This window comes from Rattus norvegicus, chromosome 1 (genome assembly GCF_036323735.1).
Source record: "Rattus norvegicus strain BN/NHsdMcwi chromosome 1, GRCr8, whole genome shotgun sequence".
Taxonomy (NCBI): domain Eukaryota; kingdom Metazoa; phylum Chordata; class Mammalia; order Rodentia; family Muridae; genus Rattus; species Rattus norvegicus.
Window position 1 is genome coordinate 179240797 of NC_086019.1, and position 25012 is coordinate 179265808.

Consider the following 25012-nt stretch of genomic DNA (forward strand, 5'->3'; position numbering starts at 1 on the left):
TATCCCCAGACTTCCTTCTATCTTTTATTTTGAGACAGGGTATCACTAAGATGTCCAGGCTAGACTTGAACTCACCCTGAAAGTGACACACACCTTGGACTTGTGATCTGTCTGTCTCAGTCTTCCATGTACTTGGGACTAGATGGATTAGATAGAGCAGCAACTTTTCTCTTTAACTTTTTATTTTGGTAGATTTAATATTTGTATTTTTTATAATTTATCTTTCATTTCTCTCCTTTTGGTTTCTGTAACTAGCACTGGGTAATTCACAGACTCTCCAAAAGACCAAGAAAACGCAACACAATACAGTTGACTATACAGCTAATCTGTATATCCCTAAGAGATACCCTCTTAGGATTCTCTACACTCTTGTTCCAGTCTGAACTAGTTTACTCATTAGACCTGTGTTACATAGAATTCCCCTTTGTGTCTCCTATATTGGATTCTGTTTTCTGTCTGTCACAGCTTCCTGTCTGTTAGTTAATTGTCTTATTTTAGGCAGTATCTACCCTCCAGGAAATACTTGAGAAAGTGACTGTGAGGTTAGTATTTTAGGAACCAATGGCTCAGGAAACTGGTATTATTATTATATTCCCTTGATACAGAATTCTAAGTTAAAATGACTCCCAGAATTCCAAAGACAATAACTTATTGTCCTTTTCCTTTTTTGCTAAGGAAATCTGATGTTATTCTGATTTCAGATTCTTCATATGAAATCAGTTGTCTCTTGAGATAACATTGACTTCTTCCCTTAATACCAACTGTAGGGATTTCACCCTGAGGTCTATCTGCCTGCTGCCTTAGCACTCACTGGTCTGAAGCCCAGCCCGTCTAATGCATAAAACCATGTGTTTCAACTCTAGGCAATGCTCTGGGATTCCTCATCAATTCATACTAATAAACATTAGGAATGCTCGTGGACCCTAGCCTTTTCTTCTATCTCCTACTCTTCAACATATTATTCTATTTTACTACAGATTATTTTTATCAATTTCTAAGGGGTCTATGAATTTTCCTAAGTTTCTGCTGTCCAGTTTAAAGGATCCTTTTGTTCCCTGGTTGCTTTTATAAAGCATTTTAATCACTTTTCTGTTGGGTAATATCAATGATGGCTTTAAAGTTGTTTTCTTTTTCTGTTCTCTGCACTGATTTATCTCTTTTTATCCTTTGAGCCCTTTCTCATTGGAGGCTTTTCTAATGTCTCTGGTGATGGTTGACTGATATGTAAGTGACATCACCAGAAGACAGGTGGGAATTCTAAGTGAGGGTAGGAAATATTGAATGACAGACTTCTGTATAAAAGAATGATGCAGAAAGTAGGGTTTTTCCTTGGGGAATCCAAAGTGTCAATACTCACATTGTTTCCCCTATTCTTAGAGGGATATCCCCAAATTCTGTCTTGGCTGGAAATATTCATTTGAATGCCATTATTATATCTGATGTACCAAGATTAAAAAAACCAAACTATTCCTGCAGATTCTCCAGAGTCTCTCCATTCCTTGCTGGGTTGTGTGCTGCTAGTGATGGGTAAGATGACGCAGTATCCATTATCATGCATGAGGCTGAAGTGCCATGTGACCATTCTCCTCCTATGTCTTCCTTCTATGACACGTCGCCTTTTTTTTTTTTTTACTGATGACAGTTACAACTCTAGTATCCATTTCTTATGTCCCCCAAACTTATAATGGTCTCTCTTTCTACCTGTACTTGAAGGTTGCTGCTTCCAATCCTTAACTGTTTCTGTATTAAAACTTAGATAAAACTGGTAATACATGAATATGTTAATTTGCTGTGGTAACCCACAGTCAGATACCCCAATCTTAACACTGTTGATTCTTGAAAACATTCAAATATTTTCTTTTCTACCTATAATCAAGATTAAGCCATTACCTTGATGGTCAGATTTCTTTCATAATAGAAAGCATCCTAGTTCATCAACTACAGAGAAAATAGTTCAAACTGGGCCACATTAGTAGAAGAGAAAAAACAGGTGGTTTGTGTATAATTTCAAGCATTACTATCATTCAGATGGACAAATAAAAAAAAATTACAGTAATCAAAAACAGACCTTTCAGCACATGTAATTAAATGAAAGCTTAATAAAGAATAATTTGCAAGAGCCAGATGTGCCTATGTCATGATTGTTGCTTTCTTTGGAACAATTTTTCTAATATAACAAGCCTCTAAAGAAATTAAAGTTTCTTAATTCTGTATGCAATGACTCAGAGGCAAGAAAATTCACAAGAGTCAAACCGCTATAATTTAGGCATAGGAAAGGCTGTGGTTTTGTTTCTTTTTTACTTTGATGGATCTTTTCCTTTTGAAAATCAGCAAGGCTGAGCGTAGAGCTCATCTGGTAGTGTGCTTGCCTAGCAAGGACGAAGCCCTGGGTCTCTTTCCAATACTGCATGAACCAGGTATGGTAGCATAATGTCTGTAATCCATTACCAAGTTTGAGATCAGTCTGAACTACATAAGACCATGGCAATAAATAAATAAATAAATAAATAAATAAATAAATAAATAAATAAATACCACACAAATCAAGTTGGTAGGAGACACAAGCATCTGCTATGGAACTTCTGCTTAGACTAAGGCACTGAAACTTGATAGTGAACGATATGGGTAAAGGTAGTTACAAATAAAAATGCACTGGCTAGTTTTGGGAGCTATAAACAATAACTGAATTTTAAAGAGCTATTAGGTCTTAGTGACACAATCCTTAGAAATAATCTATTTCTCATCAGAAGGAAGTTCATGTTGTTTTAATCTTTCAGGAAACTAAGGAAGAATGCAAAAACACGTCTTTAGAAATAAGTCCATATTTTAAATATCTGACTCAATTCAATGATCCTTCAGATTTACTGGTTGACATAGTTAACTTTTAAAAATAAGGTAGCATTAATTGTTTTCTCTAAAATTATTATAATCATTTTACACTCATATCTAGTAAGGCTGATATAAAAGTGACAGGACCCCATAAACTCGTCCTGCTCAGAACTGGCCTTTTGAACATTGTGACTTCTGGTGCACTGAAAGCAGGGAGAAGCGCCACAAGTGAAGTGGACAGCAAGATTCAATGTAAAACTCAGTACAACCAGGCTTGAGATGAAAAAAAAAATCAGAAATGGAATACAACAAAAAGAAAGCTACCACATCACATTCTACCTAATTGGAGATTTTATATTTGATTTAGATAATAAAAATGCTATTCATCAAATAGGCATACATTTACAAAACAATTTCATGGCTCACTTTCTAAACTACTATCAGCTTAATGTATTTCATTTGCGTATTTCTGTACCAAGAATAGAGGATCCAAAGTCTTGGACCAATATTCGCTCTGGAGGGGTGAAATGGAGATTTCCAACCCTTAACTGAGCTTTCTTGAGGTGTCCATCACTTTTGAACCGTGTGTTTAGTCAGTTACAATCCATGATAGACTATAAACTTCCTGAAGACCTGAGAGACCTAATCTTTGAATCTGAACTAATGACAGCAGCTTGGGAGTACCAGGTGCCTAGGAAGGACTCCTGAAGTGACTGAAGTGACAGTCTATACAGATCACTGCACAGTACAAGAGGTTCTGCAAACAAGACAGAACCACACTCAGTTTTATTTATCGTAGGTCTTGAGAATTATGTTGAATTCTAGAAAATCAAATGAAATTAAAAAAAGTATCACTCAATCTTTACTAAATTACATTGTTTCTTATGCATAGTGGGGAGGGGGGAAGAAGGAAAATGGGGTGTAAGTCACATAGTATGAAGATGTCCCGAAGAAACCTATTATTTTATATACGAATCTAAAAATTAACTACAACATAAATTTGAAGCGTTATTTTGTTTCACAAAATACCCTTTTAAGGTGATTTGATAGCACATTTACTGGGTGTTGAGTAACCGCTAGTGTGGTGATGTGTGCTCTGGCTTCTCACACAGACAGTGGTCTAAGCATAAGCCAGGAGTGGCGTCAGGCTTTTCTTTTTGGTGTATTTACAAAGAGCTCTAACATTTTCCTGATACTGCATCTTCTTTGGAAGAGTATAAAAATACTAGTTATTCTAATGACATAGCTTTAGTTAGAAAATCTCTTTGCAGACCAGAGGATTAGGAAGGAGAAAGGTCAAACTCTGATTATGTAGCTCTTAGGGTTTATAAGAGCTTCATTCTATGCAGGATTCTCAGACCAGAGTACACAGTCTGGAGATGATCACGAACAATGATTCCTAACCACAGTTGAGGTCTGAGAAATCAGCAACACAGGAAAGTAGACAACAGGCTTAGGAAAAGTCCCATAAACATTTCAATTTGGTAAAGACTTTTGTAAATGAAGATCTTTTCCCATTTCATTTTTGTAAAATGCTTAGGGATTGTCTAGGATACTGAACTGTCATTTAAATATACAATATGTACAAAAGAAATGCACATAAAATTGAACCTCATTGAATTTTTTAAAATTAGGAAAGCACTTATATTTTACAGTGCATTAAGAAATTACTTTTTAACCTTATTGCTAAAAGTGCTCCACTCTCACTAGTAGAGGTTTAAACAATGTACTTAGCACTGAGACTTGGGAAGCAGAACAATGACACACAGAGACCTGAAGGGGTCCCTAGCCTGATGTCCTCCTTCTATTGGTAAACTGAGGTTTTAAGGAGCTTAAGGTGTTTCCCAAGAACAATTATTTATAACTGGAAGTGGAGGAAACTTCTAGCTCTCACTTTGTTACCAGACTGTATTAGAAATAGAACCCGGTTACATGCACAATCTTTGTACTTTTCAAATATGGTTCCAGCACTGATTAATTATTCCTTAGCCAAGCTTTACTCTATACTTACAGTTAAGTCTTGTATTAACCACTGGAGGTGCATCAACAAAGACCCTCTAAAACAACATCCATTTAATGAGGAACTGGCAGTATACAGGTCCTAGAGAGTGCTTATAAAGTTATAGTTAGAAACCTCTGAGAAACACAAGGAGAGAATTTCAAGAAACTCACTAAATAGGGTACTTGGTAGTGTGTGAAGGATCAGCTTCTCCAAGGAAGATATATCCTATGTCAGGAAAAAGCTCTCCAGGTGGTGAGCATGACAGAAAGTCATCTAAAATGAAAACCTTGAGTACTCTGGCTCTGAGGTAGACCTGAGGCAGGGTTGTCAGGGCTGCTGAGTACACAGAGACCAACAGATGAGGCTGTCAGTGCAGGTGGCTGCGGTGCATCTCGGTTTGTAACCACCACCACACAACATGAGTGGCTGACAAGAAATGAAAGCAACTTATTTCGCACAACTCTCAAGGCAGGGATCTGGTAGGGACCTGCTTACTCCTAGAAGACTTTTCCCACTTTAGCCTTCTATGATAGAACATGGAAGTGGTCTCTTTGGAGCTCCTTTTTTGAGCACTCCATACTGATGGGCCGATCTTCTGCCAGGGGTTTATTTTCTGACAACATCAGGTGGGTTTACAGCTTCAGCACAGGACTCGTGGTGGGAACATAAATATCCAACCCAGTGCCAGGCTACATTCAGAATCCTAGAATTTATCCCTAAGGATGGGTACTTAGAAAGAAGAAGTTAGCTGGAACCAGGAAGCACTGAGCCTTCTCTGTGCTATTGCTATCCAACAGCCTTTAAAATAAACAGATTAGCGAAGTCCTCTGAAGACTGTACAGACCTACAAATTACATACCTCTAACATGCTCTCAGGAGTTTGGGTCTCAGGCCAGCCTGAGTAAGAGCTTTCTTAGCTTTGGATTCTAGTGACACTTTCATAACCAGGTCTGTGCGGACTCAGCACAGGGCAGGGGGTTCTATCAATCTAACAGTTGTTTTTTAAGATTGATTCATTTTATGTGAGTACACTGTCACTGTCTTCAGACACTCTAGAAGAGGGCATCAGATCCCATTACAGATGGTTGTGAGCCACCAGGTGGTTCCTGGAATTGAACTCAGGACCTCTGGAAGAAAAGTCAGTGCTCTTAAGCACTGAGCTATCTCTCCAGCCCAATCTAACTCAATTTAAAGGCAAACGTGCTTGAGAGTCTTCTGGAACCCATACATAATTCTCTTTGAAATAGATTCTCCTTGCATGTCATTTTATCCAACAAGGACATAGAGTGGTCTGCCCATGTCTTCCTTAAAAGAAAAAATATTCTTCTCAAGCATAAGCTGGCTATTGGTAGCAATAGACAATATACTGTTCAACATTACTACCAACTGAGTCAACTCTTAATTCCATATTTATTCCCATTAATATCTGAGAGTCCAAGGCCTAGTGCATGCCCAGGTTAACATACCCTACCCTAGTATGTCACATACTGCTCAAGGGGACAACAGAAGTTGGATGTAACAAGCTGGGTAGGGAAGGGAAGCATCCTGAAGGAAGTGACATTATTTACTTGGCTGATGGCCCAAGCCTAGCTCAGCTCTCCAGGGATCCCCTGGGTTCCTCTGCCTACCCAGGAAGCTCTACTGTAAAACAGGACAAGCTCAGCTGTGAAGAGGTAGAAACAGAGGCAGGTAATTAAAGAAGCCTGATTTAGTGCTTGTTTAGTAGAGAGGAAAATATGTCAGTACTAGCCATTCCAGTCTGAAGGCGAGGTGAGGAGGGAGTTTAAAAATAATTACTTGAAAGGTTTACAAATACTTTTACTTCTCATAAACCTTCAATGTCAACAGAACGATCCAGGAAATACAGCTGTGGTTTTCTGGAAGAGCAGAACTGAAGTCCCTGTTTTCAACACAGAAGGTACTTGTGTGGCTAGTCTGTTAATACTTGAGGCCAAAGAAGCCTGTCTGAGGGGATGGAAGGTAAGAGAAGGAAGAGAGAAGGTGGGCAGCTTTCATTTTATGTATGAGTTCTTTGCCAAGACTGTCTTGCTTTCCAGCACATTTTTATCCTGCACTCTTTCCCTTTCTTTTCTTTCTTTTCAATTTTTTATTAAACTATAATTACACCATTTCCTCCCTTCCTTCCTCCAACCCCTTCCATGACTCCCCCTTGCTCCATTTCAAATTCCTGGCCTCTTTTTCTTTAGTGATTATTGGTGTACACATATGTATGCATGTGAGAATAAAATACACTTACAAGCTGATGAATCTGTTTAGTGTTTCTTGTATATATATGTTTTTCAGGCTGGTCACTTGGTATTAAATAACCATTTTCAGGGTTCATCCCTGGGTGGGGATGGTGGCTAATTTTCCTTCTCTCAGTAGTCATTAACTGCCTATAGCTCTTCATCTAGGAGTGGGGGCCTATGAGATGCCCTCCATCCATGGTGGCAAGTCACAATCCTACCTATCTTTGAAACTCAAATGTCCTTTCTCTGTGAACCTTTTCCTCCCTCGCCCTTAGCTTCTCAACCCTCTAGCTTCATGGACTTTTGGGCTTCCATTTAATATTCTCCCTGTCTTTCCCTTTCACAAACTTCTGAGCTCATTAAGAAGCTCAAGGGAAGACAGGGACTTCTTAATCTACTTTCCCAGTATGTAAGACAATGCCTGGCATTTAACAGCAGTCCTGCTCACACTGGCTATTATCTCCTTTCATTTCCATCCGGTACAGTCTTCTTGGAATTAGTAGTTCTTCCAACAGTCTTTTCCTCCCCAAAACAAATTGCAAAGACAGAGGTCATCTTTGGTTCTATAGTCTTGAAGCTCCAGACACATGGGTCACTGTGTGATACACTAGTTCTTTTACACAGAATCACTGGACAGTGTGATCACTATATAATATAATCATCTAGTCTCTCCTCTGCTCATATGAGAAAATCTCAAGTCTAGAGGATAAAAATGGTATACTTTAAAATATTCACTGCCAAGAAGTAGGAAGAGCAAACCCCAGAGCTCAGGTCCATGGCCTTCTCCAATCACCTTCATGTGCACTCAGGCTTCTGGGTCCTTGGTCCCCATATGTAATATGACTGCAGATGGAATTTGTACATTTTATCAAAGATAAATTTGTCTTCAAAATAATTGAGAGCTAATCTGTGGGTACTCAGAAATGACTTATTTTGGAGAACTTTAAAAAAATATTTGTTTTTAAATGTACATATTTAAAAGTGCCACCACAGTAATTAGGTTAAAGTAATTATAATCATGTTAAAGTATTTTGGGATTTATAAAAGTAAACCTTAAGCAATTATAGATATAGGGGTAAATGTATCTCAGGTAAGAGTAGACCTGAGGGTTTTCTTGGTCTTTTAATAATAGCCCAAAGCAAAACAGAACAAGTTCAGCCACTGTAAGCCAGTGAGAGCCAGGACCTGGCATCGATTCACTACTTCTTGCAGACAGATCATGAAGGACAATAAAGAAAATAAATGCAAAGAAAAGTATCCCTACATGAGGTCCCCTTGCCCAGCTCTCGGGCATTCAGTAACTTGGCCCTTTGCATGACTCACAGCAAACAGGGCAGGGAATTTGATGGCTATGGAGAAGAGAGACTAGAGAGAGGCTCAAGGCATGTCTTTAAAAGCTAGTCTCCATCATATGACAGAACTTCCCATCACCTTCATGTGCTACAGAGCTGGTATGTGGAGACTCAGTCTCCAATTGCACTGATTACATTGGGCTACAGTTTAAGAGGAGTTCCTTGCCTGATAATGCTGTATGGAACCGGATGTAGATCTCTCCTGAGAGACACAGCCAGAATACAGCAAATATATAGGTGAATGCCAGCAGCAAACCACTGAACTGAGAATGGGAGCCCCATTGAAGGATTCAGAGAAAGGACTGAAAGAGCTGAAGGGGCTCGAGACCCCCATATGAACAACAATGTCAACCAACCAGAGCTTCCAGGGACTAAGCCACTATCCAAAGACTATACATGGACTGACCCTGGGCTCCAACTGCATAGGTAGCAATGAATAGCCTAGTAAGGGCACCAGTGGAAGGGGAAGCCCTTGGTCCTGCTAAGACTGGACCCCATTGAACGTGATTGTTGAGGGGAGGGCAGTAATGGGGGTAGGATGGGGAGGGGAACATCCATAGAGAAGGGAAGTGGGAGGGGTTGTGGGATATTGGCCTGGAAACCGGGAAAGGGAATAACATTTGGAATGTAAATAAGAAATACCCAATTTATTAAAGATGGAAAAAAAGAATAAGCAAAATTATTTCTCTCTCTCTCTCTCTCTCTCTCTCTCTCTCTCTCTCTGTGTGTGTGTGTGTGTGTGTTTGTGTGTTTACTTACACAGAATTAGATATAAAACTTATGATGCCTTATTTATAGAAATAAAAGCAAATCACTAAAATGACTGGTGATTCAGCTCATGAAGCAAGAGATTCAAAGGGATGACATTGAAACCAGGCGGCAACCAGCTTTATGGAAATAAGCAGCTCCATGCTCACTTCCAGGAGCTGAGGAGGTGCTGCTGAGAAGTCTACCTAGCTGAATAGATTACTGTTTCAGTGACTTTCTAGTCACAGAGCCAGCGTTCATGAGCAAAACCTTAGATAAGTACTTCTTGACTCTATAAAGATGATAGAAAGACTCATCCATGAGCCCAGAGTTTGGGCTTGGAATTTGTGGATGGTAGTCCTTTGACAGAGGTACCCTTGAAAATCAAGGAATCCGGGGTTGGGGATTTAGCTCAGTGGTAGAGCGCTTGCCTAGCAACCGCAAGGCCCTGGGTTCGGTCCCCAGCTCTGAAAAAAAAAAAAAAGAAAAGAAAAGAAAATCAAGGAATCCAGTGTGGGAAGAGTAAGTTGCGGCAGGCACCAGAGAAAGGGTAATGCTGCATCCTCTAGCCCTTATATATTATGAAATGGACTTTGGATCCCACACCGAGTTTTTGGGTTTCTAGGAAATACCATGCTAAAACAACATGGCTGACCTCAAAATTCTCAGCAGTACCAACATGGGAATCTGGAGACAGTCCAGGAGACTTGCATTGACTCACAAGATTGCCAAGGAACCAGCTGTTGCTGCTTGAAAAATAGTCTACAACCGTCTGGCTTCCATGCTCATCAAAATCCTATCTATGATGAAGCTTCCAAGTCAATACAGAAGGAAGACAATTATGGGTAACTATGTCATTTAATAAGTATTTACATTATTAAAACATATGTAGGGGAAACAAAAATGCACCAAAATACGGTGTTTTCTAAATGCTACCTTTTCTGCTCTAGTAATTGAACAGAACAAATGTTTACTGGAAATGAATGTTCAGCATGTAAGAACATTGTGCTGTTTTCATGATGAACTTGGTTTTGATTTCTCAGCAAACTTTGGAAGACTGAGCAGAAACACGCTACTAAACACAATTCACACCTGTAATAAAATCCACAGATTTATTTAAAACAATCCATTTTATATTAATACCAAAGTAAAATTTGCATTTTTAGAACTATTGAAGGAGAAAGGGATGTATTCTGAACTTACTTGTAAGGACTCAGGTAAATGATAAGGAATAATGTAAAATATTCTCTTAATTTCCTCAGATTTTCTTCTATGCTTTCTTTAAATTCAAGCAAATGTTTTGCCCTATTTCAGGGCCAATTCCACTGTCACTGTTTAAACAGCACATTATTACTATTGCCAATGGTAGAACTTTGTCATATTTTGTAGTATGTAAATATGCCATCTGCACCTTGCAGTGATACCCATGGTTTACTCTCTAATTAGCAGAAAGGGAATACCTTGTATGTGGTGGCCATAGCGAAAACCATTCAGATGGTGAAAAACAGCACACAACATGCTTTATTGTCAGTAGATACAGATACATAGCTCAACAATTTACCTCAAACATTAACAAGGTTATAACTACATAAAGGGCCGAATATGAAATTTAGAAAATAAGCTTTTATATGTTGCTCTGAGAAGCAGAATTATATCCTGCCCAAGAGTGCATCTCCTTTAGTGATCATCTCTGCTCGCTAATTGTGTGGTCTTCAATAAGCCATTTAATCTCTCAGAGATGGGAAATGGGCACAGGCAGAACCTTCTCCACAAATTACTGTGGCAGTAAACTGAACTCATTATTGGTACTTCTTGTTCTTATAGCACATTCTCCTTAAGAGAAGGCCATTTGTAGGGTTGAGGCTGGAGCTTGGTGGATAGAGTACTAGTTTAGCATGTAGGAAGCCAGAGGTGAGGTGGAGAGAGGGAGAGAGTGGGGGGGGAGGATATTCTTGGTTGGGGATGTAGCTCAGTGGTAGAGCACATGTCTGGCATGTGCAAAATCCTGGATTCAATCCCTACAGCAGAAAAAAATATATCAGAAATAAAAACAGGCAAACAACAAACCGGGAAAGCAGAGACTAGTCTAACAAAGGCATTTACAAATGACGGAAGCACCATGTCTGGGAACAGTTTTGACTAAGAGCACTTGGCTGAGCTTTGCTCCAATGAAGCTGCAGAAATAGGCCCTTCGCTAGCTGAAAGTAAAATTCACTGTGAGCCCAATCCCTGCACCATGGCTGGCAGGTGTTTACTGTTGTCTCCTCCCAGCCCATTCCTTTGCGGCAGTACTGGGAGGCTGCTTACTATAGAAATAGGATGTCTGTGCTAAGAGCGAATGTGGCAAGATTTATAAACGCCCCCCACCCCGCCCCCTCTGCTGACAGGGAAAGTACCTTGCTATTCTCTAGGGAGCAGGAACTTTGTTTGGTCTTTGTTGTTATTGTCTATTTTTGGAAAGAAGAAAAAGAACTTTAAACATTCAAAGTCCTGGCGTTTTTGGAGGGCATTGACTCTCACTATCTCTTCTAAGCCTACTTACTGTACCATGTCCAGAAAACTCTATTCCTGATGGCAAATCGCAGCTTTGCTTTGTTAAGAAAGCATCTTTCCAACAGACCATGGAATATTTATGTCTCTGTGTAGCTCTTTGAAGGAATAATCTTATGTTTTTTGTGCCTGTCTTGGGTCAGAGGTTCAAACCAGCATTTCTTTCTGTCATTCTTTATATGCTGTGTGATAATTTACAGCACAGTAAGATGAATCATAAAACAAAGTGACTATTTGACTTCAGCGACTAATTCTAGTTAATCAAAGATTTCCAGCCTCCTCTCAGCATGAATGCTGTGTGGAAAATATGAGAAGAACAAAGTGTTTTGTCAAGTAACACACCTCGTGATATAAACACGTATGTCTCTTAACGGAAATTTTATCGTTTCCACATTATCGGCACACAAAAGAAGCATTCTTGTCGCAGACCTGGTGTGACTGTGGAGTCATCGTTGTTGGAAACAAGAGCCTGATTAGGTTCCCACACAGATATGAATAGACTTTCCTTCTTTTTATTTTTTGTGAAATAGCTGCTTTTATTCCTTTTCAAACAGACTGGTAATTGTCACCCTAAAAACACTGAATTGTGTTCAGGCAACATTTGTTTCTGCTCTTTCTTCCTGTTGTTTTAGACTCAGCCAATAACATTACTGTCCCTTCTTGTTGGTCTTCTTCTGGTGAGTCTGAGTTAATCCACAGCTGTGTGGATGTGAAAAAGGTACACAGCAGGCCACGGCTGCTGGGTCTCTTGTCTGCTAATAAAGTGCGCAGTCTGCAGGACAGATGTTAGGGGATCTGTTAAATAAGTCAGTGACAGAGATCCTGACCTCTGCCAGAGAACATTTTATTATTCCAGAAAGGGGCATAATTACAACATGTTAACAATGAGAAGAACGGAGCCTTTCTTTACAGATTTAACTTCTCGTTACATGTTTTGGTCGGAATAAGAGAATCGAGGCCCATTCACTGAGAAGCAGTTTGATTGGGTTGAGCACAAACTGCAGATTATGGGATTTCCCCAAATCCCCAGGAAATGGTTGGACCTTGGCTTTGTGTCAATCTTCACAAGTGTTGTTTATTCAGCGTATATCCTTACACTATTTGTACAGTGTCACTTGCCACAGGGTGCCATTGTACTGAAGGGAATATCAATCTTACCAAACATAGTTCCCTAACTATTAACTCCAATATAATGGCAAATGTCAACTAGAGATCAAATTAATATAGGACTAGAACACACTAAAGTTAGTCACTAGCCCTTCTACTGATTTACTATTCCTTGTGAAAGTAAAAGTATGTCTATGACGGGCATTGCAGATCCCCTCATGTTGCCCAAAAGGCGTGCTGCTCTCTGACTCCATGCTGACCTTTCCAGACTCACCTCTGCTTTCTCCTTTCACTCAACCTGGACCTAGTATTTCTAAAGGTGCCACATTGTTGCTTTTGCCCCCAAGTTCTGGGAATGTCTCTAGGTCTCTGCCATTGTGCCTCCCTCCCCATACTCTCTTTTCAGGAGTCAATATTGCCAGCATCTCACCCAGGAAGTTTGCCAGAACTCCCCCAGGCAGACATAAGTGCTTCTTCCTCCCACAGTGTTTTCAAACTGGGAACACATTTATTTTAACAATTATTATGCTGCTTGCTAGATCATGGGCCTTCAGAGGGCAAGGGTTGAGCTTTATTGATCTTTCTATATCCAAAACAGAAAAGGGTGCTTACTACATAGTAGACATTTAATACACACTTGGAAATTTAATGTGTAGTGAACTAAATAATCTTTTATAATACCTACCATTCACTACAACAAGATCATATTTTGGTATTTTAATGGATAATCTTAATTATGTTGGTGCAACCAAATGGAAACACACACACACAAACACACACACACACACACACACACACACACACACGCACGCACGCACACATACACACACATGCACACTAAGGCATACTGTCTTCTTGGCTATCTTTCTCTGTTCAGCCAGAACTTACTTACACTAAGAAGCAGGGTGACCTCCACACAGACCACTGATAGGCACTGCAGCTTTGGGTAAGCTACTCCAGCTCTTTGGGTCACAATTTCTCTAGTATGAAATCAAAAGATTCATTAAGCACTTGGCAGTGTGCAAAGCACTTTCCACAGGAATTTTTTATCCCCATGGACATCATTTCTAAAACCACTGAACAGAAGGATTTGGGTATTGGGAAGGTTAATTTGTCCAAATTCAAGTAACAGGCTCAAGATAGGACTTGGCAATTGAGACTGTTCAAGGTTTTTCTATCATTGCAGCTATGAAAATCTGTGGCTTTCACAATTGCCTTGTGAAAATTTTTTTCTGTATTTTTTGTTCTTTTTGTTTGGTTTTTGTTGTTATTTATCAGTAAGAAATCAAAACTAAAGTACTCTAATTGCCAACTGACTGATTCCCACAAGTATATCATGTGGGACTTCATGGCTTTTGAAATCATGAGCATCAGATACATATATGAGGTCAAATATTTCTCAGCATTTAGATACAAAGGTTTGTAAATATGTAAACACCCACAATCAATGAACACAGCTGTGTTATCTGTTCAGTTCGCTTTGAACTACTACGCGTTACCTGATTTCCTCCCTGGACTGTAAGGGGGTGCAAATTGCTTAGTTTGCGTGCTTAACTGATATACATCAGACATAGCGTTAAAGGAGTTGTTAAATAAGTAAATGGATTAGAGATTTAACAACAAGGGTCAAGACACAAAGACTACCAAACATCTAACCTTGTGTGTCTATCGTTTCCTTTAACCTCCTGACTGCCCTGTGGGAGATGGAATTCCGAAGAAATCAGTCCATGGTCACTTGGTTCTTATAAACTAGGAAGCACGGCTTACATGAAACCTCCAAGTATCTCACTGAGTTAAAGACTGGAAAGACAGAGAAAAGAGCAAATCAGAGCAGGCAGGATGGCCCAGGGGATAAAAGCCATGGCTATACAAACCTTACAGTCTGGGTCAGATCCATCCTCAGAAGCCACATTGAAAGGGTAGAAGGAAAGAACTAAGTCCCACACCCTTCCTCTAAGCTCCACGCCTGGGACATACTGTGGCTCTGCCTCTCCTGCTTCGTCAACTTTCTTGTACTATAAATGAGTGATTTTTTTTTAAAGAGAGAACAAGCTAGATGCCATACAGAGTAGCATACACTTTCGGTCACTGGCCATGACTTGATATAAAATGACCTTCAGTCTCATAGTGTGGTCAGGAAACCCCTGAAGATGGAGGTGCAGAACTAGGAGGCTTCATGGAGAGGAATTCTAGAGGGCTGTTTTGTTCTACAACTCCTGAATATCTCTTTCTAAAGACCACTGTTGAATGGATAGAAAACTGAGGCACCTACATCAAAGGAGTCATACATAGGCCTTCATTATCTGAATAAAGCTTCTCTCTTTTCCCTACCTCCCCACACACTCTGACGCTATGTCTGAGCCTGTCCTTTATCTACACACAATGTGGTTCCCTAGGGTGTGGAGCCAACACATTCTGTATGTAAGGAAAGGGCCCTAAGTAGGTGACCACCATCCCCACTAGGAGGCTGTCTTCTTGTTCTTGTTCAGTGGTGTTGATTCAAGGTGCTGAGAACAAAAGCAATGAGAATGCCCTTGCTGGCATTTCTCCTTTAAAGTCTGTTTGCTTGCTTGCTTGCTTTTCTCTTCAAGCAGATCAAGTGATCATCGAGTGGGAATGCCACACTAAAGCACGTTTCCTACTGAGTTTTGAAATGGGACCTCTGAGAGGGAGCTAGATAGTGACTGAAGCAATACCTTTGTCTGTTTGAGCATTAAACAGCCCATTGCCATACATCTTAGTTAGACGGGATTTCAGAAAAGATGATGTTCTTTTTTCTTTTTTATTTTTTTAAAATTTCTCTCCCAGTTGACTAAAGGGAGACTTGGAAAATGGAGCTCCCTCACTTTCCCCAGCCTTTCGCCAGTGTTAATTAAATAGAAATCACTCGGAATGGGAGGGGTAAACTGGGAGTGATACACTGCTCCTCTCCAACACATTCCTGTAAGCATAGACAAGGTGATCTGTTATAAGAAGGCTCTCAAGCCCAGAGGTCTCACTGATGAAAAATTATAAGGGGCAAAGCAACATAATGTGACAACTGTTCATAGAACAAACACATTTCCAACTACCAATTTCCATATCCATTGTGCTTAAGTAACACATACCATAAAGGAAACTGGCGGAACAGATGGTTTTGACGTTGGGGAACCAATGCAAACCCGTTTTCACATGAATGCGGTACGACTGTGAGAGCCTCCATGGAAGCCAGCTGGCTTCTTACCTACAAAGTCTACTTTCTCCTCAAGTTAGAGAAATTTCCCCAGCATTACAGTATCAGCATATTTTCTCCTTGTGTCAGACACCCTGTCGTCTACAGCGTCAACTGGACAAGTTGCCCAAACTCTAAAAATGGAGCTTGCTGAACCGGCGCTTCTGTCCCGGCCACTTTAAATTAGAAAACTCTTCAGCTGCTCCACTAATGGTTCTGGAAGTTTCATATACTGTCTGGATCTATTTGTATATTAAACCGTTTAAAATAAAGCCCTTTAATACTCCATAATCAGTCGTGTCTCTTGGAACACGACTTTACTGTGAATGCTCCTTCCTGACTCTCCTATTGTCCCGAGGTTCCCGGGAAAGAGGCAACCAAGCGATAATTCAACATTATCACTGGTCCAGTGCACTAATCGCTTAAAGAGCAGAGAAGGCTCCGTGCTCTCTGCCCCTGGCTCCGTTGGCCTCCTGGCCCCAGGCAGGCAAGGCAACCCAGCCACAGCCAGATGTCAGGAGGCATAGTCAGCTCCTCGTGCAGCAGGCGCTCACTCCAGTATGGTTAAGCATCTGCTTCCTCTGCAGGCGAGCAACCTGCTGAACACAATCTGAGCGCTGCGCGGAGGAGGGATGGCCAAGGACACTGTTTTAGCTCCTTTAGGAGACTCATCAAAACTCTGAAACTGCAAGACAGCCCCAGAAACTCTCCAAAGGCTAGAGCTGCACAGAGCAGACACATTGAAAGCATTTTCTCCCAGGAAAGAGAGCTAAGAAGATGGGGTCTTCCTCACAGTAGTTCTCAGGCATCTTAATTCTTTTTCAGCTGGAAGTTTCTTCTAGACAGCTGGAAATTCGAAAAGTATGTAAACTCCTTGGGGTGTGGAGAAGACCACAGTGACTTTGAAAAATGTCCCCTTTATGATTTAATTAAATCTGCCTCCCTTAACTTCCATGTTGCCGTAAGAGGAACGCGCTGTGAAGGAGTTCCTAAGTGCATCCTGCCAGCATTGTGCCTCCTCCTGCACTGCCATCGGTCAGTGAAGTTTAAAGCAAAGGATCCTCACTGAGAAATAAATTCTAGAATACACCCAGCCGCCTACTAGAGTTCCTCCTTGCCACTAGAGAAGAAACCTGGTCCAAGTCACTAAACTCACCTGAGCTTCTGCTTCTTCAAATGTATGGGAACAACATTAAAATAATTTCTTATAAAGGCTAAATATAAATTCTTTTAAATTGGACAGTGGGTGCTATATAAGTATCACAATATTGTGTCAGTGTACAATAGCATGCAGAGATCGATTTCATGCTGTCATTTTTCATACACGTACATCATCACAACTGGCTATTATTTAATGATGCTCATGTCTAGCTTTTCTTTTGCTTTGTATCAGAAAGAAACTCAGGTTTCCTTTGCATTATTGATTTAATACATCAGATACAGTTCTCTGCCAAGAACAGTTTCATTTATACCATTGGCTCTAAGGAAAAGCATCTCCCACACCAAAGTTAACGTCCAGCTCCCATACCCTCACCAAGTTTCATAGTCACACAGAGTCTCATAGAGTGTATACGCCGTTGGAAGTAAAAATTAGCACTCCCTTTGGAAAGTTAAGCACATACTGTGTGCTTCAGTCCATCAGGAGATCTGTGGCTGCTATCAGCAAAATAGGCTGGCTAGTATAAAGCTTTCAGTTTTGAGGATCAGAGAAAGACAAACTGAGTCCGGACAATCAAACAGGTCATGATTTGTAACAATCTGTGGGTGTCTGGATGGGCAGGCAGATGGATGAGGAGACTTCTGCTCCAGCGAGGGATTGGTAGTCCTATGCTCTCCTCTATTTCCTCCTTCTGCCACCAGAATATAAACCTAGTGAAGGCAGGTTCTCTGAGTATCCACTGGTACCTCCTGCTATCTGGATGCTTTTCTCAAACTCAGCCCTGCTGGCACTTTAGGCAGGATGTGCTTCTGTTGCCAATGGCCATCTAAAATATTGCAGCATCTTTAGGACTATATGTCTGGTTATCTCTTCCTACCTGATGCCACAGTAATCTCATTGCTGTCTGTCAATCACAGCAAAGTGTCTCCAGACACTGGCAGTCAAGCCTTCAGGAGAAAACTGGCCGTCAGTTCAAGGCTGCTACCCAGATAGTGGCACACAACAGGCACTGTGTAAACAGTGGGGAACGACTGAATCACTAAATTCCTTATGTTTGGATTTATTTATAAACTTTAAAAAAAGACATTAGTTTTAGAGAAGTTCCAGTATAACTGCAAAATTAAGAAGGCACCGGATTTTCCATCCCTGATATGCATATGGTCTCCCCACCATCAACGTCCCCGTCAGAGGGCAACGGTTACTGAGGATGAGTTGTATCCACTTGTGTGCTCAGCTATAGGCGGGCTGTTCATGCCCACATTCTCTATGTTCTACAAAGCGTGGATTTATGTTCTCAGAGACTTTCGCCAATCCAGAAATCCCATGCCTTGCCTGCTCCTGTTCCTTTTTACCGCAAACCTTGGTAATCACTGTTTTCATAGATACATTTCATTTTTCAACTTGATGAGCATACATCACTTATAAACTCTCTTAAAGGCATATTTTGATATAATTTTAATTACATAATATGTGGGGTTTGTTTGCTTATTTATTTTTAGACAGGGTTCATGTAGCCCTAGCTAGGCTAAAATTTGCTATGTGGACAAGGCTGACCTTGAATTCTTATTCCTGCTAAAGTGCTGGGATTACAGGCCTCTGTGACCAGCTTAATAAGTGTTTTATGTTTAATGGTCATATCCAAGTAATTACTTAAACTTTGATTTTATTGGTCTTTTATGAATTTTATACAATGTTATTACTATATTCACTCTTCCCCCAGCTCCTCCCAGATCTACCCGTTCCCTATCCACTAGTAAGATGAATTTTTGAAATATGTATTATTTAATTATTTAACTTAACTGGATAGGAAAATTAGTAAATAGTTGATAGATAACCCAAAAGTAGACTTTTAAGATGATAAGTGGTGCTGTTTTGAACTGGATTTGAATACAATAGACTGGGCCCTTGTAGGAGGTGAGACAGTTAAACAAAGGATGTGTCTTAAGCAGTTGCTCTACTTACTCGTGTCTTTTACTTCTGATTTCCTTCATGCTTAAAATCTAGAATAGCCAAAGTAAATTGATATGGTTTCAAACAATTATGTAGAGGGTGAAATATTACAAAATTTCCCTGAACTGACAATTGGATGGACTCTCATCAACATGCAGACCAGCAGCACATGAACTTTCCCAGAAGTAAAGTAGAAGGGTAGATCTGTGAGGCTAACCAATTCATGCCACCCCTCATGGGAAGAAGTTTTGCAGTGCAGTTGGGTGATGTCTGTGAGGGAGACATCTGACTGTGTCCAGCTTCTCAGTCTTTTTAGTTAAATATCACTAAGAATGGTCTAGTCTTGATCCGTCTTATCTGTTTCCTGACAGATCAAACTAGCTTATGGCTATCTTGTCTATGTCCTAGCTGTTGACTGTATCCACTCATCCTATCATTGCCAACTAGATGCAAGTCTCTTCTGACACAGGATTTTTCTCTTTCAGACTTTCTACTACATTCTCAGTCAGCTCATGTCTCTAACTCTAGTATAGACATATGCAGACAATACCAATCCAAAATGCTTATGTGTGAGACTATGACAGCAGTGTTATTATGGGAGGAGCTTTCACTGTCTACTTACGTGCAAGGACAACTGTTCCTCAGTATTTGTAGGGGATTTGATCTTACTCCTTCTTGACACCTAAACCTCTGGATGCTTAAGACCCTTATATAAAACAGGCAAGCTCTGCATATCTTTCCATGTCCTTCAGTACATCTCTAGATCTTGTATAAGACCTAATCTAATACACATGCCGTGCAACACTTGCTATACTGTATTATTTAGGGAGTCATGACAAAAAATAACTTGTGTACATTTTTTTAGAGATTCAGTTTTCAAGACATTTTTCTTCCCATGAATGGTTGGATTCATGGTTTGTAGAACCCATAAATAAGGGCTGGCCATTTTTGCATAGTGGGAGATTCTTGACTGTGGAGTGACAGATGGGGCTGGAGGTGAATGACTCTTGGTGTGGATGGGGCACTCTCTACATTAGTAAAGGTTTTGTGCTTCCAGCATACTGTCTTCTACTAAACTATCTCAGGATATAGTCTAATGCCCCAAGAATCAAACAACAAACCAAAGGTAACCGGACCTATGGGAGAAGAGCCAACTTTCTCAACTTTATGGCACTGCCTTAAAACTAAGTGAAAATCAATCATCTTAAAGGAACCCCCCCCCCCATTGTTTGATTGGACAAGGATGGTGGATGAATACAAATTTTGACTTTGGCAACTATAATAACCAACCAGATGTCCAAGAATTGGAGAATGCTTCTATAGCTAGCATCTCCCTTTAATTTGCTTATAATTCCTTTAGCTTCTGTCAGGGTTCCTCAAGAGCATATTTTCTTAAAGTGGCATCTGCACATGAAGATTTATGTGCTCCCTATAGACAGAGCATAAGATCAAGTGTTTTAAGAAGAGGTTTCTTTTGTTTTTTGTTTTTGTTTTTGTTTTTTTGTTTTTGTTTTTTTTTCTTAAGGTTAGACACGATGGCCATCAAAGACCTAATTCATTTACCCTTGCTCATTTTATTAAATGCAATGCCAAGTAATATTAGGGATTTTACATTGAAAACAGAGAAGGAGGAGAGGGAGACCAAGGGAAAGAAATAAAGAAAAGAACACCCAAATCTAAGTTCAGGGCCTAACAGTGCTGTCAGATGACTCTGAGGAACTTGGTGATGTTGGAAAGGTTGTATTTAGTTGCCAGAATTTGGGAAAATATGATTCATAATCCCATATACTATTCATGACAACCCTGAAATATATATATATATATTTTGCTCATTTCACTGTGAAGAGACTGACAAAAGGAGGCATTTGGGAAATGGTGAGAGGCAGAGCTTGGGTCTCATCCCATTAGCTCATGGCACGTGGGATCCAACTGCTGTGGTCCCCTCAAGTTCTTCTACCTCTTGAAAGTCAAGAAAAGAAGCTGAGTGTGGGTGAGGGTTGATTAATAAAAGGCAAACATTGCAGCCCCTTGATTGGAATCCTCAAGACAAGCTTAGAATCAACAAATTCCCTCTTCTCTATGGGATGAGTAGAGTGCTCTGTCAACTCTGTATTAACTCCCAATCCCAGCCAGCAAAGCTAACCTGAATTCGTGCCCTTGCATGAGGCACACTTACAGTTACCACAAAGAAGGCAGGGTCCCAGCAACTAGAGAGCTCCTAAACACAACACATGAAGCTGGAGCTAAAACAGCAAGGGAGTCCCACACGAGTGGGAACAGTTTTCCTTCCCACATGAAGCACTAAATTTGACAATATTGTCTAAACAAAAGATGTGCTCCTTCCACTTTAGCAAAACCTCCAATATGCTCCATCTTTGCAAACTTGCCAAGACCTTTCCTCTAAGCAAAGCGAGTAACCAACAAGTATGGAAATGTAATTCTATTGATTTTTTTAAATGATCATACCCAATTCCTTCATTTAGGCTACTACCTATGCTACCACTATAAGAACCAGCCTGTTAAAATCTGTTCCAACTAAAGCTTGGTGCCTTTGAATGCTCGAAAATCCTTCTCAGGGGCTAATGAAGACAGAAACTCTGCCTGTGACAATATTAAGTTTGTTTCCTCTGGTGATTCAGAGAAGTGAGCAATCTGTCAGCAATGCATTGAGGGAAATTACTTGTCTTGGAGGAATAACTGCTGACAGTCACTTTATCTCAGGGCTGACCCAAACATCTCCCCACTGACAAACAAGTTACTGTCTAGCTTTGAAAAGGCAGCTAGCTGGTTTTAATTTTGATTTCGCTTTCAGAACCGTTTATATAGTACCCACTTCCACCATTTATCGTATTTCTACAGGGGTAGCAGAAGTATTCAGCAGTGTGTAGAGAGGGGCAGGTTTGAATTCATAAACAAGAAAAAAGATGAAGAAATGATAGGCAAAAGAACCATGGGGCTCCCTTCAAGCCTGTGCGTGGCCGAGGCCGCGGAGCGGATTCGACATTAAGACTGGCAGCATTGCCAGGAGCTGCCTGGGTGAGTGAACACATTACCCACACACTTCTGTGGGAATTAATTTTCTTCAATAAAATGATTTTTAAGGATCATATATTTCACAATCTAAACATATGTCACTGTTTCATAAACAAAATAAATGGATTAAAATAATACATTACCAATATGCTGACATGTGGAGATATTTTAATTAGAAATTCTTAAGCTGTGTGGTATTTAACTGCTGGATTTGCTGAAGAGAAGCATGCATCATTTAATAAGAAGGCATGAGGCAGGTGTATCACTTTGCATCTGGTACCAGATTGTGTTAAATATAAGCTACATCTACGAGGCAACATTGCTCCCAATTAAAAACAAAACAAAGCAAAATTACCCTGGATCTATCATTGACAGTAATCAGGTAAAATGAATCAATATACTGAAAATACTTTTAAATACAAAAAATATCCAGAACTCCGGTTTTGAGACAGTATATCTTCAGACAGAATCTAACATCCTATCTATTTAAAGGCCATATTTACATGACTGCCTTATTATTCTGGTCCCCTTTCCTGAATGTTCTTTTTGACTTACTTAAGGACCAGTGCTAACACAGCTACAGAAAGCAAATGGCAAATGGTCCAGAAATGTATACGGCGAGCGCCCCAGAGTAAGTAGCAATATAATATATTGTTTACTGTGGAAAGTGCCCTATGTTCTGGAAAGGTCAAAAGCATTGTAACCTTAGAGTTACAGTTTCCGATTGTTCCCAGGGTTAAATACATTATCAAAATTAATTGTTCAGGCCCCTCAGCCTTCCGTATGTGAGTGTCCATTTCTCCATCTGTTGACCTGTTTAACTGAAAAGAGCACCTCTGGCCTCCTGTCTGCAGATATCGTGCCCTGAGGCAGAGACAACCAGACCTTACGTCAGTACAGTTTTCCCCATCTTCCTTAATTTAAAGACAAACTAGAATATGCTAATGTCAGAAGGGTCATTCCATTTTTAATACCTTTTCTCTCCTTGATGCAAATTTTCAGAATTTAGGCTAGTGTTGCCTCATCGTTGTAGTCATGTGACAGTAGAAATGACAACTTCTGAAGGGAAATCAACAGGTAGAGAAAGCAAAGCTCTGAGCACTATGTTAGTTAAGGGTCAGTATGCTCTAGAGTTCTCCTCCCAGGAAGCTCTCCTTATAAAGAAATCCTGGCACTGTCACAGTTTATCATGACCCCAATTATTGACAAAAACATGACATATTAGCTTGCCAAAGGGAGGAAGAAAGCCACGGCTTACAGAGGTGGTGATATAATCGCAGTAAAGCAAGTTACCATCAAGTTTTCTCTCTAAATATCCTAATATTATCCTAAATATTACTGTCCACCAGTTTAGATACAGGTGTTTACTGTGTTGTTTAAAGATGTCCCAGTAAATATGCCATGCTCAGGCCATAAAATCTGGAAAACCTACCTTTATACAACTGTAAGCAACATCAAAGGTTGTTGACTTGCAGAAAAAAAAATTTTTTTTTTTGTGATAGGAAGAACCACACGTCCTCCCATGCAGACATATCTAGCCTATGATGTATGCTCTTCTACATGTAGACAATTGTGAATGTGGACAAAGTATACATGTAGAAAGGAAACCAAGGGAGTGTAGCATTAGCTGACAAGGACAGACAGACAGGCTGCAGGCAAAAAGGACAGTGATCTGTGAGAGAAGATAGAGAGTTAGGGGTTTTCTAGTCTCCACTCTTCTTTTTTTTTATGGATACGTGCATATGGGCAGTAAGTATAAAAACCTAGACAAAGTTTAAATGGCCAATATAACTGTACAGAAGTTTACTGAGATTTGGGGAGTTTGGAAGTGGATTCTTCCATAAACCAGTTACATGATGTTTTTATTTGTGAGTTTATCACAATAAAGATATTTCTTTATAATGAAAATTTTAATTAAATAAATAAAAATTTAAAATTTAGACAAGAGAACATAGTGCAAATAAAAACCCAGGATACTCTCAGAGCAGATAAACTACAAAGCTGTAGAAGCTCTTGCACCGGATGGGGTTGGCACAATTAAAGTGACAGACATGTGGCATCTGCCTAGCTTCTATATCAGCACCCCTGTGACTCTGGGAAACTATGCTACTATGGTTTCTAGAAGCCAGATCTGACATAACAGGCATGTGTGCCTGTGAGGGACGAGATCGGGGAGAAGCATGAGGTAAGATAAGGATTTGGTGGACCCTAGCTGAAGGCAGGAGGGAGGGCAGCACTGGCTATCCCTACAGAGAACCAAAGGCAAAGAGCTTGAGTGGAGGTCACCTGCTTTCCCAGTCTCCTGGGCACTTCATAGCTCCTTGGGCTGGGTGTTTTGAGTGGGTCAGCTTGTTACCTACCATCATACAGCATAGATATAGAGCCCTCTTTAACCCTTTCTGGAATGAGCTGATTTTTACACTGCCCAGGAACATGGTGGCATTTCTACAGCCCATAGAAATGCCTTTGAAAGAAAGCTTTCCTGGCTATGCAGAAGGCAGCAGCATAGTGTGCCAGGCTGTGTCTAGTCATGTCAGAATCTCCTGTCCCCATCAAAGAGCAGGAAGGTGACAGAGGGCACTGCAGCTCTTCAGTTAGCTGCTTCAAGGTGACCTTTTGTCCTGTCTTCCTCCTTAAGTGTGATCAGCATCATTTCCAAGTAGGCAGACTAGAGAGTGGCAGAGGTGATCATGTCCAAAGGTCACGGACAACTGATCTGTCTTCACTGATCGAACCAAAGGGCTGAACATAGATGCATTAGAGTATTTTAGAGGAGTGCAATGGGTAGTTTCCTATCTGGGTTAGAATGTAAAGTTTGGTACT

At 40.3% G+C, this 25012-nt stretch overlaps 1 protein-coding gene across 30 annotated transcripts in view; it reads right to left on the bottom strand.

Moving 5' to 3' along the window:
* The window catches only part of Sox6 (SRY-box transcription factor 6), a 611566-nt gene that overhangs the window by 83119 nt on the left and 503435 nt on the right, over nt 1-25012 (bottom strand). The window lies entirely within an intron of this gene.